The sequence below is a fragment of the Globicephala melas genome, chromosome 17 (genome assembly GCF_963455315.2).
Source record: "Globicephala melas chromosome 17, mGloMel1.2, whole genome shotgun sequence".
NCBI lineage: Eukaryota > Metazoa > Chordata > Mammalia > Artiodactyla > Delphinidae > Globicephala > Globicephala melas.
The window spans coordinates 67,713,038-67,729,892 of record NC_083330.1 but is presented as its reverse complement, the minus strand read 5'-3'; the positions used below and the strand labels follow the sequence as shown (position 1 = coordinate 67,729,892).

Sequence of the window (16,855 nt, the reverse complement as noted above, 5' to 3'; positions counted from 1 at the left end):
CAGCTCCTGAGAAACTGGGGTGCCGTAGGGTCGAGGTCTGCCTTCACAGACCCCACCATGCAGAAAGGGTCGGGGACTCCCAACTGGGCTGGCGGCAAGCACGTGCAGACGAGGAACACGTTATGAGGCCTCGCCAGGGTCGTCCTCCTCGCGCTTGTCTGATACCCGGTACCAGGCAGCCCCAATCTGAACACCGGACGGCAAGGGCACATGTTTGGACGCAACTCCTGGGCCTCTCGTCCCGTTTCCACCTGCCCCGCCTCAGCTGCCCCCGCTGCGAAAGACGCCCAAAAGGCCCACCTGCCTTCCAGAGTTACTGTGGAGCGTTAATAAGACCTTTTTTTTTTTTTTTTTTTTTGCGGTACGCAGGCGTCTCACTGCTGTGGCCTCTCCCGTTGCGGAGCACAGGCTCCGGACGCGCAGGCCCAGCGGCCATGGCTCACGGGCCCAGCCACTCCGCGGCATGTGGGATCTTCCCGGACCAGGGCACGAACCCACGTCCCCTGCATCGGCAGGTGGACTCCCAACCACTTGCGCCACCAGGGAAGCCCAATAAGACGGTCCTTTAAGGCATCATTACTGCGATGATGAGGGCGACCACCACCACCTGCTTCTGACTCCTGGCTCTGCCCTCACCCCACTGTGACCTTTGGAGAATCCCGTCACCGTCCCAGCCCTCTTCAGTGGCCTGATCAGCACGTGGGCATAAACAAGACAGGGGGAGGAAATGTTCTTTGCAGGCTACAAAACGCTGCCCAAAACACACGTGAGGTGCTCTCCGCACTGCAGGGAAACTGAAGGATTGGGAAGGCGGCCACTCATGTGTCCCAGCTCTGGGACCCCCATGACTCCTCTGGGGCCTGCACACTCGGGAGAGTGGCGAATACACGGAAATCACACTGCCAGCTGCACCGGGGGACAGCTTCACCAGAATCTCCAAACCGCCTTCTCCATTCATTCTAGGAATCCGCACCAATCCTGTTTTCCCCAGGTCGGTCCAGAAGTGAAGGGAGAGGGAGGGCCAGCCTGCCGCCCTGTCCCTCTGGTGGACAGCGCTGGGCCCGGGGGACACGGGTGTCCAGGGGTTCTCCTCTGCACATGAGCCAGACACATAGGGGGGTCTCTGATGAATGCAGCGATGGGGGAAGAAGGAGGCTGAGAGGTGCAGAGCAGGCAGGGAAGAGGGAGCAGAGGAAGCAAAGACCTGGGGACCTGGGACCGAGTGGAGAAGAGGACCCAGAATAAAGCCACTTGAGGTGAAGCCACTTAAAATAAGGTCCAGATATTTAGGGCATGTGTGTGTCATGGGGGGGGGACTTTATCTCGAAAACACAAACTGCCCACCATCTGCTTCGGATTCCCGGCTCTACCTCTCATTTGGCTGTGATCTTGGGCCACTCATGTCGCTTGTCTTATAGCCTGTTTAGGGGGACGACTTTATCTTGAAAAAGGAAACAGTTATAAATGTAAACTATTCTATATTCATAAGTTAATTTATCCTTTATACATTATAAGCGTATAATATATCGTTGGTAACTTAATTCTAAATATAAAATAAGCTTCGTCTGTCTTATACTTAAACTTGAAGTTGTCATTTTAAACTCTGCTCTGAGTGTCAGGCCACCAAAACAATGAATCAAATCAACTATACTTCAATTTATAAAAAAAAATGAATGAATCTGACCCCAAGGCTATTTTAGCACATGTTTTCTCACAAAATACAAAATTCCTTCATCCCTCATGATTAAAAGGATCGTTTGCAAAAGACCTTTGCGGACTCTGTTAATGTTCCCAGGCCTCTCTTAGTCTTTTGGATTTTTCAATCACTCTCTTATTTTGCCTAGAGGGTCAACATCGTCCCTTTCTCTCCTCCACTGTTAGGCGGTCTGATTCTGCCGGGCTCCCCGAGGCCTTCGCAAGGGCAGGACTCAAGTCTTCCTGCTTCTCTTTCCTTAGAGCTTATGGCTGAGGTCAAGTACCTGATATTTACTCTTCAGTTCCATCTACAGTTCCCCCCTCCCCCACCCATCGTGCGGTCCCATGAGGGCCGGGACTTGCGTCCACTTTGCTAGAAGCTCCCTGTGTCACCCCTGGTATATCAGACACTGGATCAGTGCCTGGCACATAGCAGGAAGGGCACGTGATTCAAGCAGCTCGCCCACAGCACCTTCTGCATCAGGAAAACCCTGCAGTCTGGGCAAGACGTGCCATTTCTGGCAGTGGATCCGCTCTGGATAGAACGAGCCCTGTCACCCGACTCTCCCAGTGCCATGTCACCGAACAAGTGGGCAACCATAAACAGGACGGACCCTTAGATATTTTATCAGCTGCACATGGATGAGCCGATCGAAAGGCAGGGTCTTTCGAGGTGCAGATGGTCTTTCTTTAGAAATACATACTCACAATTCTACAATTTCTGATTTCCATTTCTTTAAAGTAGTGCAAAAGTGACTCATCTGCAAAACATATGGAATACAGCTTCCTTAGAGTTTTACAATATTTTCTTCCTATTTTTTACAGCTGTTTTGCCTCTAAGTGATTTGGTGACAACTTTCGAGCAAATCAACCTTTTCCGTGCCTTCCAAAGTACTAAACTTAGTATTCATGCAACAGCTCAATTCTCATCAGTTTATGTAATATGCAGTTACCAACACAACTCACTTTTGGCCAGCGCAGGAATCAAGGGGTGGTAAAGCCTTGCCGGCACACCAGGATCAATAGCTGACATTTCACGGGTGTTAAAGAAACACTGTTCTAAGCCTTCACGTGTATTAACTCGCTGAATGCCATAATCACCCTGGAAGGTAGGTACTAGCATTAGTCTGATTTTACAGATAAAGCATACAAGCACAGAGGAGTTATTTAACTTGCCCAAGGTCACACAGCTGGTGGGGCAGAACAAAGCTTTGAATAGGGGAAATTGGGCTTGTGAGTAGCCTACCAGCCCCGAGCCTTCAGTGAGCCTGGGGTCTCACTCAGTTTGCTGTGCAAAGGGAATGGGCAGCAAGGGAGCCACATGGAGGTCAGTTAAGAGATGCTGCTACCCTTGCCCTGGACTGACAGATGTTTACAATGTCTGGCAATCAGCAAATGACTGATTATCTTCAGATGTGGGTGGGTGGGACGGACATGAGCGGTGAGTTTATGAGCGCACAGTTTCATGTTATGATGACTTCTGCTTCCCTGGGCAATCTGTCTGCAGGAGCACAGATAGGGACGACACCTCAACTTCTGTGTGGCCGGAGCGTGAATGCTAGTAGGTGGGGGGGGGGGGGGCAAGAGTTGAGGCTGGGTTCAGAGTTAAGGGCAGACGTGTCAGGCCAAGGGGTTTGGATCTAACCCCGTCTAGAGATGCTCCTTCCTGTGCGGGGACTGGCCAGAGAATGCTCCCGGCCTGCGGAAGCTTCTGGCAGATGGCCTGAGAGTCAGAGACACCCCCCACCCCCCCAAAAAAAACTGCTGGCATGCAAGGCAGTGCAGGAGGAAAGGGGAGAGAAACCAGAAAACGGGATGGTGAGCTTCTAGGTGAGGCCTTGTGGGCTTTCTTCCCACCTTCTGACCTTCCTAGAGACTCCTGGGGCACCCACACTGCTGGGCCTGGAAAGGCTGACCCACACCTTAAAGAGGTAAGGCTCGGAGAGGGTGAAAACCCTGAAAAGAGGCTCTTCCAGGCGGAGCAGCGACAACGCATCCAATCTTCAGGCTCTCAGTTTAGTGTCCTTTCCACTGCCCTGTGCCACAGTCTCTAACTGAGCCTGAGCGGTGACAGGAAGGCCCCCCTCAGACAATTTCACAAAAGGAGGGAGAAGCACTCAGTCTCCAAGGGCCACCTCCTGGAATCCAGACAAACTGACAGTGTCACTAAATAAGTAACTTTCCAGACTAGAGAGTTAAGAAGAGGGAATGGCTTTTGCTACCTGATTCCCTTCCATGTGATAGAAGAAGTCACCTCTCCCTCTATTTCCTGAAATCATCAGCATCAAAGAGGAACTCAAGGGGCTTCCCTGGTGGCGCAGTGGTTGAGAGTCCGCCTGCCGATGAGGGGGACACGGGTTCGTGCCCCGGTCCGGGAAGATCCCACATGCCGCAGAGCGGCTGGGCCCGTGAGCCATGGCCGCTGAGCCTGTGCATCCGGAGCCTGTGCTCCGCAATGGAAGAGGCCACAACAGTGAGAGGCCCGCGTACCGCAAAAAAAAAAAAAAAAAAAAAAGAGGACCTCAGGGACCTTTCTGCTCCTCAGTGGACTGAAAAGGGGCAGCCAGTACATCCTGTGTGCTGGATGTAGATGATGCCATTTAGCTTCATCCTTAAATAGTGCTCAAGAGCTGGGTGAACAGAGGCTCAAGGTCAAGTGGTATAACTCATAACTCGTGCCACCCAGCTAGGCAGGTGGTTAACCCATTGGAGGAGAAGATTCAGAAAGGACATGGCATCTGCCTTCATCAACTTAAAAGCTGTCTGTGAGAGGTCTGTTGCATCAGAGGGCCCCAAGGATCAGAACCCAGAGAGCTAGGACAGAGCACCCACGCCCTGGGAGAGGGAGGACCACTGGAACTGTCAGCACCATCTTTCAGGGGCAGTGAGTACCCCGTCAGTGGAGGTAATCAAGGGCTGATGGGACAGACAGGAAGCCAGGTTACTACAACTGGGGATTCAACTTATCTCATGGGTGATTAGATGGAACTACAGCACAGGTTTGTTTTTTTTGTTTTTTGTTTTTTGTTTTTGCGGTACGCGGGCCTCTCACTGTTGCGGCCTCTCCCGTTGTGGAGCACAGGCTCCGGACATGCAGGCTCAGCAGCCATGGCTCAGGGGCCCAGCCGCTCCGCGGCATGTGGGATCCTCCCGGACCGGGGCACGAACCCGCGTCCCCTGCATCGGCAAGTGGACTCTCAACCACTGCACCACCAGGGAAGCCCCAACAGCATAGGTTTTATGAATGAATCAAGTCTTAAGCATTTGCTCCTTACATCAGGAATGGACATGGGAAAGATACACAACCTGGCGTGTTTCAGAGACTCAAATTACATGGCCTAACTCTTGGTTGGTTTACACACACACACACACACACACACACACTCTCTCTCTCTCTCTCTCTCTCCCCTTCTCTGTCTCCCTCCTTCCTTCCCTCTCTCTCTTTCTCTGCAAAGCCAGAAGAGTTGTACAGGTGGCATACGCAAAGACTCCTTTCTTCATCGAGCCATCTGCCAGTCACTTACAGGGACCTACGACGTGGCGGGCGCTGTGTGGAGAATACAGTGAAAAATGCAAGTCCCAGTTCCAGTCCTCTAATGCCTAGACCACAATGGGTCAAGTTCATCAATTAGGGTAGAAGCCAATGAACACTTCTGAGAGTCTCCTGGGCTTCAGACGGCGCATACGGTGAACTGTAAAGACCACTACAGTTGGTGGTAATATTATCCCACTGACACGGATCAGAGAGGACAAACCTCCTAGGTTCACTCAGTGAGTAAGTGGAGAAACCAGCATTCAAATCCAGCCAGCCCTACCCAACTCCAAAGGGCACGCTCTTTCCACGGTCCCGCTGGGAACAGCCATACACAAGCTGCTACCGACGGCAACCCCCCTGTTGCTCCACCAGGAGAGTCAAACTTGCCCTGCGGCCTCCACTAAACCATCCGTAGCCGGCAAGGGTCACTCTGCCGTTTCCTTTATGCTTTACTATTGGCCCAATTCAACTCCAGTGGCACTGCCCACCCCGGATGCAGGCCAAATATAAGCTGGGCTTTGATAGCAGAGATGAAAGGCAGGGTTGCAGTGAGCATGAGGTCCAAACAAATGTCAGCTGCTTTCATCAGGAAAGCCCTAAATTACCCACCCTCACACATAGTCTTTCATCTCCTACCCGGCAAGCAGAGGCTGCTTATTAGAAAAGCTGCCTTGTCCGCACTCTCCCTTGAGGGGGACGGGGTTGAGGGGTAAATGCCGGCGTCACCCTCGGAGTCCCTGCACCCTCAGGATCACTCTGAGGGGTGGCTGGGCTGTGGGAAACACAGGCTCCACTCTGCCCTTCGCCACAGGATGCTGACACACGGGACAGACAGGAGGTCTGTCCGGGGCCCGGCCGCCACTACTGCTTGGGGAGGGAGCTGCCAACACATGGCCGTCCTGGGGCGGCAAAGCCACCGCACCTCCTACACGTAGCCCCAGGAAATGGAGGGCTGGGACCGCAAACAGAAATGCACAGGAGGGCCGACCGGCCCCTCTTTCTTCCTTCTTTCTTCCTCTCCCTCTTCTCCAGCAAAGCCGGCAATTGAGAATTCCACATCACAGATTCCTGTGGCCAGAGGGGGCCACTTGAGGTCATCACCGACACTGCTCCCCCACATCGAGACCAGCCTGTCCTGAAGCTGTGGCAGAAGGAGGCACAGTCCTTGGAAAGGATCTCAAGAAGAGGCTGCTGGCCTCCTCTGTTGCTACCAGAGCAGGGCTGTGCCTTTCTGGACCACAGCACTCATTACATTTGCTTGTCCTCTTTTAGGCCAGCTTCTCTGTCCCACTCATGCCTGTGAGCGTGTAAGGCCAGGGACCCAGTTTTAATCTCCTCTGTAGCTTCAGGACTTGGCATTATGCCAGGTCCAGGGGGGCTGCTTAGTAAAAGTGGGTGGGTGGGTGGATAGCAGACGGTGCGTACAGGCAGAAAAGGGAAAGAGAGACAGAAGATGGGGCTATGGAACACGCCCACTGTAGACGGCCAGAATCATGATGAACTTTGGGGCCAAAAGGGACTTGAGAGATCCTCTAAGCCTCACCCCCGTTCCTCATGTGGCAGATGTGAAAACTAAGACTCCAACACGTGTGGCCTTGCAAGGTCACATGACTGAGGGTCAGCCACCCCCAGTAACACGCAGGGCCTCTGGGCGGCCTCAGCTGGCAAGAACAAATGCGATCCATCCTGCTGTGAGAACCAGGATGACACTCACGCTCCCCTGACTTGTGCGTGGAGAGGCACTGACACTGCCTCCATGTCAAGCTCCTTGCTCCTAAAAGTGTGATGGAATCAGGGCAGAAGAAATGTAGGTCTCCCACCGTTATAAGGGAAGCTTCAAGAGACAGCCCGACGACGCCCACCAGGAATGCCAGTCCTGCTTCTGTCCTCGTCGGGGTGAGTGGGGACTAAAGCAGGGCACTTCGATCTTCCTCCATTCCATCTCCCTGCAGTAACTCCTGCTATGGAAGAAAACGCAGCCAAAATCCAGAGACCAGGACGAAATCGCCCGTCTGCAGCTCGGTTATGAATAAATACAAGCATGCCTCGGAGATACTACAGGTTTGGTTCCAGACCACGGCAATAAAGCGATACGGCAATAAAGAGATACGGCAATAAAGAGGGGCGCACGAATTTTTTTGGTTTCCCAGTGCACACAAAAGTTACGTTTACACCATAGTGTAGTCTGTTAAGCATGCAACAGCGTTATCTCTAAAAAAAAAAAAAAAAAAAAACGATGTACATACCTTAATTTAAAAATACAAAAGAAGGGCTTCCCTGGTGGCGCAGTGGTTGGGAGTCCGCCTGCCGATGCAGGGGACATGGGTTCGTGCCCCGGTCCGGGAAGATCCCACATGCCCCAGAGAAGCTGGGCCCGTGAGCCATGGCTGCTGAGCCTGCACGTCCAGAGCCTGTGCTCCGCAATGGGAGAGGCCACAGCAGTGAGAGGCCCGCGTACCGAAAAAAAAAAAAAATACAAAAGAAAACCAAAAAATTACAGTTGTAATCATCCAAAGATCACAGATCATCATAACAAATATAACAGCAATGAAAAAGTTTGAAATATTGCAAGAATTACCAAAATGTGACACAGAGACACGAAGTGAGCAAACGCTGTTGGAAAAATGGCGCCGATAGACTTGCTCCACGCAGGGTTGCCTCAAACTTTCAATTTGTAAAAGACGCGATATCTACAAAGAGCAATAGAACGATGTACGCCTGTACCGACAAATCAATTCACAACTATTTCCTGACGACCTACTGTGCGTTCAGTCCTGGGCTGAGTGCATGCAAAGGATAACTGTAAGTCTAACTCCTGGACCAAGCCCACAATTGAGGTCCCTGACTGCCTACTGCTCATCATTGAATTGTTTGTGCAACAAATCATTGTCGAGCGCCAGCATGGACCTGCCCTGCACAGATGACCCAGGAAGGACATGAGGTAGGTGTTCTCATTCTCTCCCATTGCACATTTAGGGAAACTGAGGGTTTAAGAGAATCAACCAGGATCACACAGTAGAACCATGACTCAAACCCTCGTCTTCCGTCTTCTTTCAGCTACAAATCTTTGCCTCCCTGTAAGGGATGTGAGGAGTCCACGTTAGAAAATGATCCCTGTAGGCAGGTGGCCAGAGCAGGCTGGACCTCAAGGGACCTGGCTACGTGGGAAGCAAAGGGCAGACATCTCACAAATGGACCTAGAACTGAGCTCCTCGGGCTCAGTGCAGCCCGTCCCATGGGGCTTAGAATCTAAAACAAACAACACGACACAAAAGCCTGGTCCACTTGTGTCTGGGCCACTATAAACTGAGTGCCCTAGCTGAAGCTCTACTTTCTCATCTGCAAAATGGTTATAAAGGGGCCTGTCCCTTCTCTATAGAATTCAGTGGGATCAGGTGTCAGACACAGTATTTGGCGTGAATCAAGGGCCCATCATTTCCTCTTTTTACCTAAGGGGACCTGCAATGCCACCATATTTGTTTGTTTTAACTGAGGTGAAACTCACATAAAATAAAATGAATCATTTTAAAATATACAATTCAGCGGTGTTTAGTGCATTTACAATGTCGTGCAATCATCACCTCTAGTTCCAAAACGTTTTCATCACCGCAGAATAAAACCTCATACCCACTAAGTTACCCCCCATCGCCTCCCACCCCAAGCAACCACCATCTGCATTCTGTCTTTATGGATTTATTCTGGATATTTTCATATAAGTGGAATCGGAGAGTACGTGACCCTTTGCGTCTGGCTTCTCTTACCTAGCATAATGTTTCCCAGGTTCATCCGTGTTGTAGCATGCGTTACTACCTCACTCCTTCTTATGGCTGAATAATATTTAATTGTGTGTGTGTACGTGTGTCTATAGATAGGTAATGGAACATATATTCCACTATACTCCATTATATATATATTCCACTGTGTGTGTGCATGTATATATAGATATATACATGCACACACACCGCATTTTGTTTATCCATTCATTTCATCCATTGATGGACATTTGGGTTGTTTCCACCTTCTGTTGTGAGCAGTGCTGCTATAAACATTCAGGTACAGTGTTTGCGTGGGCATATGTTTTCAACTCTCCTGAGTAATACCTAAGAGTGGAATTGCTGGGCCATACGGTAATTCTATATTTCACTTAACTGTCTTCCACAATGGCTGAGCACTTCTACATTCCCACCAGCAACTCACAAGGATTCCAATTTCTCCGAATCCTCGCCAACACTCGTTTGTTGCTGTTGCCGTTGTTTATTAAAGCCATCCTAGTAGGTATTAAGAAGGGATACCTTCTTAATTTTTTATTTCCATCTTTTCATGTGTTTGCTGCCCACCTGCATATCTTCTCTGGAGAAATGTCTATTCAAGTCCTTTGCTCATTTTTAAATTGGGCTGTTAGTCTTTGTGGCTGAGTCCTCTGTTATCTTTGAGCAAAGATGCGGCTAACTCCTATGCTGCCCCAGGACTAGGGATCTGGTGGTGACGGGCCCCCCAGACAGGCAGAGGGCAGGAGAGGACGCAGACGCTGGAGGCTCGGGAGAAGGTCCAGGGAGAGCAGAGACGTGGTCAAAACGGCCTGGGAAGCGGGACCCGCAAGGAAGGTTAGAGCAGGACAAGAGAGGGAAGACTGTGGGCGGCTTAACCCCCTTATTGGGGCTCACTCTGCTTGGAGTGGCTGAGGAGGTGATTTCAAGGAATCGGTGGCCAGCTGGGTCCCATTTCCAAGGCAGAGAGTTAGGCCGAGCAGAAGGAAACGCTTCCAGGCTGGAGAGCTTTAATGAGGCCCTGAACCTGGCAGAATCTGCCAGCACCTGGCACAGAGCACAGAGGGGACCCACCCAAGCAGCAGTGCCCTGAAGGGGTCTCTCAGGCCGCCATGCCCCGTGGAAACACCTTCAAAAAAGAGGCAGCAGTGGCCACAGTCATACGTGGCCCGGGATTCATCTTGACACCCCGTGGCTTGCCGGCACCAAAGGGCACACACGGGGCCTAGCTCAATGGACCACGTTTTCTGATCATCCTACATGCAGGGGAAATCCTGGCTTGAATGGAGGTGCCGGGGAGCAGAAGCAACGAGGACACTGTGCTTGACCCTGCGGGTCTGACGGAGAGGACGCTGGGGAAACCACCCACTCCAAAACAGCAGAGCACAGGCACCTGCACGGAAAGGCCGGCTGGACGAGGCGACGTGAGCTGAGCCTCCGAGTTAGGAAGAAAGGAGAGGGTATAAGAGTGACCCTGTATTTGGAGTCAGTCCGCCTGGGTTCAATCCTAATGCCGCCATTTACAACTTGTTGAATTCCGGCAAATTCCTTAACTGCTCGGAGCCGTCTTTCCTCGTCTCTCACAATGGGGATAATCCGACTTCTCCGGTAACATGGGGCAGAGTCAGCTCCAGAAGCCTGGATGCCCCTCTCTGAGCGCAGTGCTATAACCCTGCAGAGTGTCACCTGCAGGACTCTGCAGCCTCTCCCTTGGTTCAAATCCCCACTCGGCCACTTAGCTGAGGGATCTCTGGCAGATTACTTAACTCCCCTGAGCCTCAGTGTCTTCATCTGTAAAATGGGAGCGGTGATAATAGTATCGATCTCAGAGAGTAGCTGTGTGGGTTTCATGAGCTGACACGTGTAAAGACGCCTGGGAACTGCTCTAAACTTTAGCTATTAGGATTATATAACCTTCAGTGAAACAGACAATCCTTCTTCCTAAACTGTCTATGTGTTTAGTATAGATTTCTGCACAGCGAGCTGAGTCTCAGCTCCAAACGCTCAAACTGCGGGGTCACAGAACTGAAAAGCAGGCGGCATCTGAGGAAACGGACTCTCCCCTCGAGGCAGTGAAGAGATGGCCAAATGCCCGAGGCTCACCCAACCGGGGGCACTCAAATCCAAGTCGCCTCCAAAGGCCGGCTGCACCCTTGCCCCCTCCCCATCCGCCAACGTCCCGCCCCAGCCGCGCCCATTCTTTATCCATCCTGAAACCAGCACCGCCCAGGGACCTGCGGTGAGGTTCAGTTAAAACAGTTTATGGGAAGGAAAGCCGCACTTTCTGTCTTCGCCGAAAGATAAGAGGAATCTGAGACCCGGATGGAGCCAGGAGGTCCCGTGCAGCCCCGACCCCGGGTCACAACAGACACACTCGATTTCCCAGAGCAGGACAGGCGCACTAAGCACGCCCGCAGATACACGGCTGGCGCTGGGCAAGTTGCTTAACCTCCCTGGGCCTCAGTCTCCTGTCTGTAAGACAGTGAGTACACAGGGGTTGTAGTCGTGACAAGACAGGGCCCCAAGCAGCGCCCGGCTCGCAGGAGCCTGTTCCTTGGGACCGTCGTCTCCCTGGGGGCTCCAGCTCCGTACTTCACAGCGGCTGCAGTGGTCATGGTCTACAGCCCTGCAGAGCCTTTGCCAGGCCAGCAGGTTAAGCCTGGCAGCCGGGAGCAGCAGCCACTCTGTTGTGCGGGTCCGGGGCGCAGCAGGCAGGAGGCAGTGTTCCTGGAGGTGGGGGGACGTCCCCGAAACAGATGCACGTGGATCCACTCAGCTGACACACTGCCCGAAAAAGCAATGTCCAGATCAAAGGACCCTGGCGGTCAACCAGAGGGAGGAGTTCCTGAGAGGAGCTGGGCAGACATGGAGCCCAGATGGGGAGGTCAGGCAGTTCCGGGAGTCCTGTCGGCCCCCCGCCTCATCCCACACAGTGCAGAGCCGGCAGAGGAGCAGGTGGGTGTCCGCAGGTGCTGCCCCAGACCCTCCCAGTGCAGGCACTGGGACTGACAAGCTGTGGGAGCCTGAGTAAAACCCACATCCCCATCCCTTCCAGAATCCTCAACTGTGGTGTCTTTGTCAGAGCTTCTGCAAGCAAGTCTCCCCCACCAATATGTTAGCACAGAAATGCCTTACAATGATCTCTAATGCCCTCCACCACACACACACACACACACACACACACACACACACACACTCTCTCTCTCTCTCTCTCTCTCTCTCTCTCTCTCTGTCTCTCTCCCTCCTCCTGGCAAGCTAGTACAGTGATTAACAGCACAGGCTCTGGAACCAGACTGCTGGGGCTGGAATACCAATGCAGCCACTTTTCAGCTGTGTGACCTCAGACACTGTACTCAGCCTCTCTGATCCTCCATTTTTCTCATCTGTAAAATGGGGCAAATTATAGCACTGCAATCCTAGGATGATTGAGGGAATTAAATCATATAACAGATGAGGCCTGATGTGCATTGCCCAGGACTTAATAAGCACTAGATGAATGTTAGCTCTGATTATTTGTTACTAATCTAATTACTATCATCAGGGAGCCATTTAATTTCACTGATCTGACTGGTATGGGCTTCATAGGGTATCAGTCCAACAGAGATTTACCAGTGACAGAGAACAGCTAAGAAACTAGGGAGGGGGCTTCCCTGGTGGCACAGTGGTTAAGAATCCGCCTGCCAGTGCAGGGGACATGGGTTCGAGCCCTGGTCCGGGAAGATCCCACATGCCACGGAGCAACTAAGCCCGTGCGGCACAGCTACTGAGCCTGCTCTTCAGAGCCCGCGAGCCGCAACTACCGAAGCCCGTGCGCCTAGAGCCCGTGCTCTGCAACATGAGAAGCCACCGCAATGAGAAGACCGCGCACCACAACGAAGAGTAGCCCCCGCTTGCCGCAACTAGACAAAGCCCGCGCGCAGCAACGAAGACCCAATGCAGCCGATTAATTAATTAATTAAAATAAAAAAGAAAAGAAAAGAAAATAGGAAGGGATTATTAGGCTTCTTTGTCGGCCTCCTTCAAGCATGACCATTTCAGGTCAGAATTTCACACCTGCCCCACAAAACGGAGGTCCCTACCCCCAGTCTGCAGATCAGGACACCAAAGCTCAGAGAGGCCCAGGCAACAGAGCAGGTTCCAAAGCTAGGAAATGTGTTAAGGAAGAAAAACCAGCTTCAGAAGCGTCACCCCGTTGTGCATGTTTTCATCACTCCACACCTCTCAGCACCCCCATCACCCCATCGCCCTCCCCAAACAGCCAGGGGACACCCACACCCCGCTAACCGCTCCCCCAGCCCTAATGTAGCAGAGCTGGCCTCGAGGCAGGGTCGAGGATGGACATGGTGCGCGGGAGCCTCGGGGCTGGCCCCATAAGCACAGCCTCTGTGCCCCCCGCCCCGCCCCCAATTAGAAAAACCTCCTGCCGCTCTCACTCTCGAGCTGCAGGCACAGGGTGAGTCCCAGCCTCGGGGACAATCCCAGAACAACAATCCTAGAAGCGAAAGAGCTCGGAGGGCCCTGTTTCTGTCTGGTTCCAAAATCCTTTGGCCAAACAGTTTCCCCGCAACCTCTGCTCCAGATGGCTGGTCACTGCCTCCCAGAGGGTAATCCCTGTGTCTCTGCAGGGGCTGCCCATTGCCCGGCTTTCCACCATGCAGGCCTCCCCATTCCTGGACCCCCATACCCGCCCCCCACACACCAGGCCCCCTAAGGACAGCACTGACCCCCAGCAGAGCTCCCAGCGGTTCTGAAAGGTCCATCCCGCCCACTGAGCTCATAAATGAAAAGCAGTGTCCATGGGTCACTCCCCAGACAGCTCCCTCCCCATATTAAATCTGCATGCGCCAGCTCAGGAAACCATCCCCTGAGTGTGGGAGGGTAGTACTGCTCCCATTTTGCAGCTGGGGAAACTGAGGCTCGGAGAACTGCCCGGTCTAGGGTCACCTGCTCATAAGTAACAAGGCCACAGTGCAAACGCAGGCTTCCTCACTCTGAGACACACCATTTTATTAATCCCCTTTTATACTGGTTTCCTGCCGTCTCATCTGATTTAGGGAGGGGGAGGCATGTCCTTCTCAGACCAACCCTGAGAACACAGCAGACATTCACTTACAACCTCTGACTGGTACACAAGGGGAAAAGCAGCCTGCAGGATCCCATCCCCTTTAAATCTGAAAAGTCCCAACCGGGTCTCTGGAGAGCTCTGCATTCATCCACAAACACGAACTGGCCCCACGTTAAGGGCTTTGAGTACAAGGTGAGCCAAAACCTTGTCCTCCCACCAGAAACGCTCCCGGGCTCCTGGCAGAGACAGACCCACGCGGCAGAAGCATATCAGAGAAAAGAGCACACAGGACAGAGCAGCTGGCTGTGCCAGGGGAGCCAGGAGGCCCTGCAGACCCCCCAGCTGGGCTCAAAGCCAAGACCAGCAGGGACTGGCAGAGGTGGAACGCCTCCCAGAAGATCTGCCATCTCCTCTCACCACCAGTGATGGTGGTGCCCTTCACCCCCTTGTGACAGTGGCCCTCGGACAGTGGCGGCTCTCCCATCTAAAAATTCCACCTGGACGTTTTTAACCAGAAGTCCCACCTCGGATTCAGAACTGCCTGGAACGCTACAGGACTGACAACGCACAAGTCACACGGACCAACTCTCCAAACTGCAGACCGCCTTGAAAACACGAAGCCCAGCTCGCCCGAGACCAACGGTGTGTGGAAGACGGAAGTTTGGTTGGGTTTCACGGAGTCGTAGCCCACGTCGCCTCAGCATATTACCCAGAAGAAAAAGAAAGGAAAGAGGCAAATGCCAAAAAGATGAAGCAGCCGCAAAATGCAGATAGACAAGAGCCTGAAGGATGCGGGGCCACAGGATAAGTGAAATGGCATTTCCTCCTTAGTCACTGGCAGGCACGGGCCCAACTCCAGGCCGGCGAGGCCGCTGGAGCCACGTGAATCGGCCCCTTGTTCCTGGGAAAGAAACTGAATCCGGAAGAAGCTGGGATGGAATGTGCCCATTCCTGCCCCATCTTCCTCTTCCTCAGCTCCCACCCCTCCCCCCCCACCCGCCCCCTCCAAACACCCCCATATTCCCCATAAACCCCTGCCTCGGAAAATCCAAAATCCATGATCCCTCGGCTGATAACTTAGAAAAAAAAAAAATCCTTTAAAAGGCAAGAACTCCCGGAAAAATCCAAAGATTTCACATTATCTTCCTGCAGCCCAGGCTTCCTGACCCAAATTTGAGTCATCTCCTAATAATCCAGGAGTCGTCCACTATATGACCTGAATTGTCTGCTGTAGGGGTTTTTTTGTTCCCACATGTCCTGCCTGCCCCACCCCGTCTCCCCTGTGGCCACGGGAACAACATGCCCCCAGCAAGCCAGCAGAGCCAGGGTTACAACTTCCTGTCCTCCCCAAGTGCCGGCCAGCAGGTCGTGACTTCCGGAGACACCGCGGGAGAACCAGGGACTGTAAATAGAGCAGGCTAGTGTCACTCCCATCAGGCACAGAGAGCCAGGCCCCCCGCAGGATCCCCTCTGTCCATCTGGGACCAGAGTCCTGGCTTTTCCCGCGATGCGTTTTGACATTTCTGGGGCAGGGAGCAGGCAGCCTGGGGAACCTGGTCAGGTCCCAGGGAAGGTCAGAATCCCAGCTTCAGCCTTACTCGCTGGGTATGTGAACCCATCTGAGCCTGCGTGTTCAAACCTGTGACGTTAGATTAGGATAGCATTTACACCTGTCGGGGTGGCTGGGAGAATTAGTTCCATCTTGGCACATCGCGGGAACTCAACAAAGGGTAACAGATACCCAAGCACTGTACCATCAGTGCCTACACATCGACCCCTGCTATGCCCACTGTGCCAGACGTGACCACTTGACAGAACGTTTGAGAACAAGACTCAAACATTATACCACAGAAGCATCAGGAAAGCACTGGCTTCTCCAGGCAGCAAGAAAAGAGTCCTCCCCTTCATGCCCCGCATCCTGACACCTGGGAGCACAGGACGCCCGATGTGTCCGTAAGTGTTTCCTCACCTACTCACCACACCACAGTCTGCTTAGCCTGAGCCTGAATTTCCCCTAATTTCCCCTTTCACCATTATTTGTGTTGCTATCGAAGCATTTATCAACCTCAGGAAGATGCAAAACACCAATGCTATCTGAATTCAAACGCAATGTCAACTTGGAAACCTCAAAGCCACGTGGAGGTGGTGCTACCTAGGGAGCAGATGAAGCCTCAGGACGGCAGTGCAGCAACCTGTGGCAAGGCTGAAAGTGTGCCTACGCCATGCCCTGCGTCCCTGGGGACACCTACGCGTGTACCTGGAGATGTGTGCAGGGAAGCTCACCCCAGTGTTGCCTGTGGCCGCAGAAACCTGGAAACAGCCCAAAGTCTACCACGAGGGGCATGAAGTATCAGCCACAGCGGCGGCATCACCCAAACATAATGAGGGGTGAAAGGAGCGAACTGCAGCCATCACACCCTACATCACGCCACTTCCACAAGAATTTCAAGTATCCAAAGGGTGCTCGAATGCCCTCCAGACAGACCAAGTTCAGAAGAGTGGTACTTCTGTGAAGGGAAGGAAATGGAATGGGAGAAGAGGCCCTACAAACGTCCATTTTATTTCTAGTTTGTTTGTTTTTTTTGTGTTTTTTTTTTTGCGGTATGCGGGCCACTCACTGCTGTGGCCTCTCCCGTTGCGGAGCACAGGCTCCGGACGCGCAGGCTCAGCGGCCATGGCTCACGGGCCCAGCCGCTCCGCGGCATGTGGGATCCTCCCGGACCGGGGCACGAACCCGCATCTCCAGCATCGGCAGGCGGACTCTCAACCACTGTGCCACCAGGGAAGCCCTCA

The 16,855-nt window shown here is 52.9% G+C and overlaps 1 long non-coding RNA gene across 37 annotated transcripts in view; it reads right to left on the bottom strand.

Annotated features, from left to right (window-relative positions):
* The window catches only part of LOC115863234 (uncharacterized), a 402,728-nt gene that overhangs the window by 307,394 nt on the left and 78,479 nt on the right, over window positions 1-16,855 (bottom strand). The gene's annotated exons all lie outside the window — the stretch shown is intronic.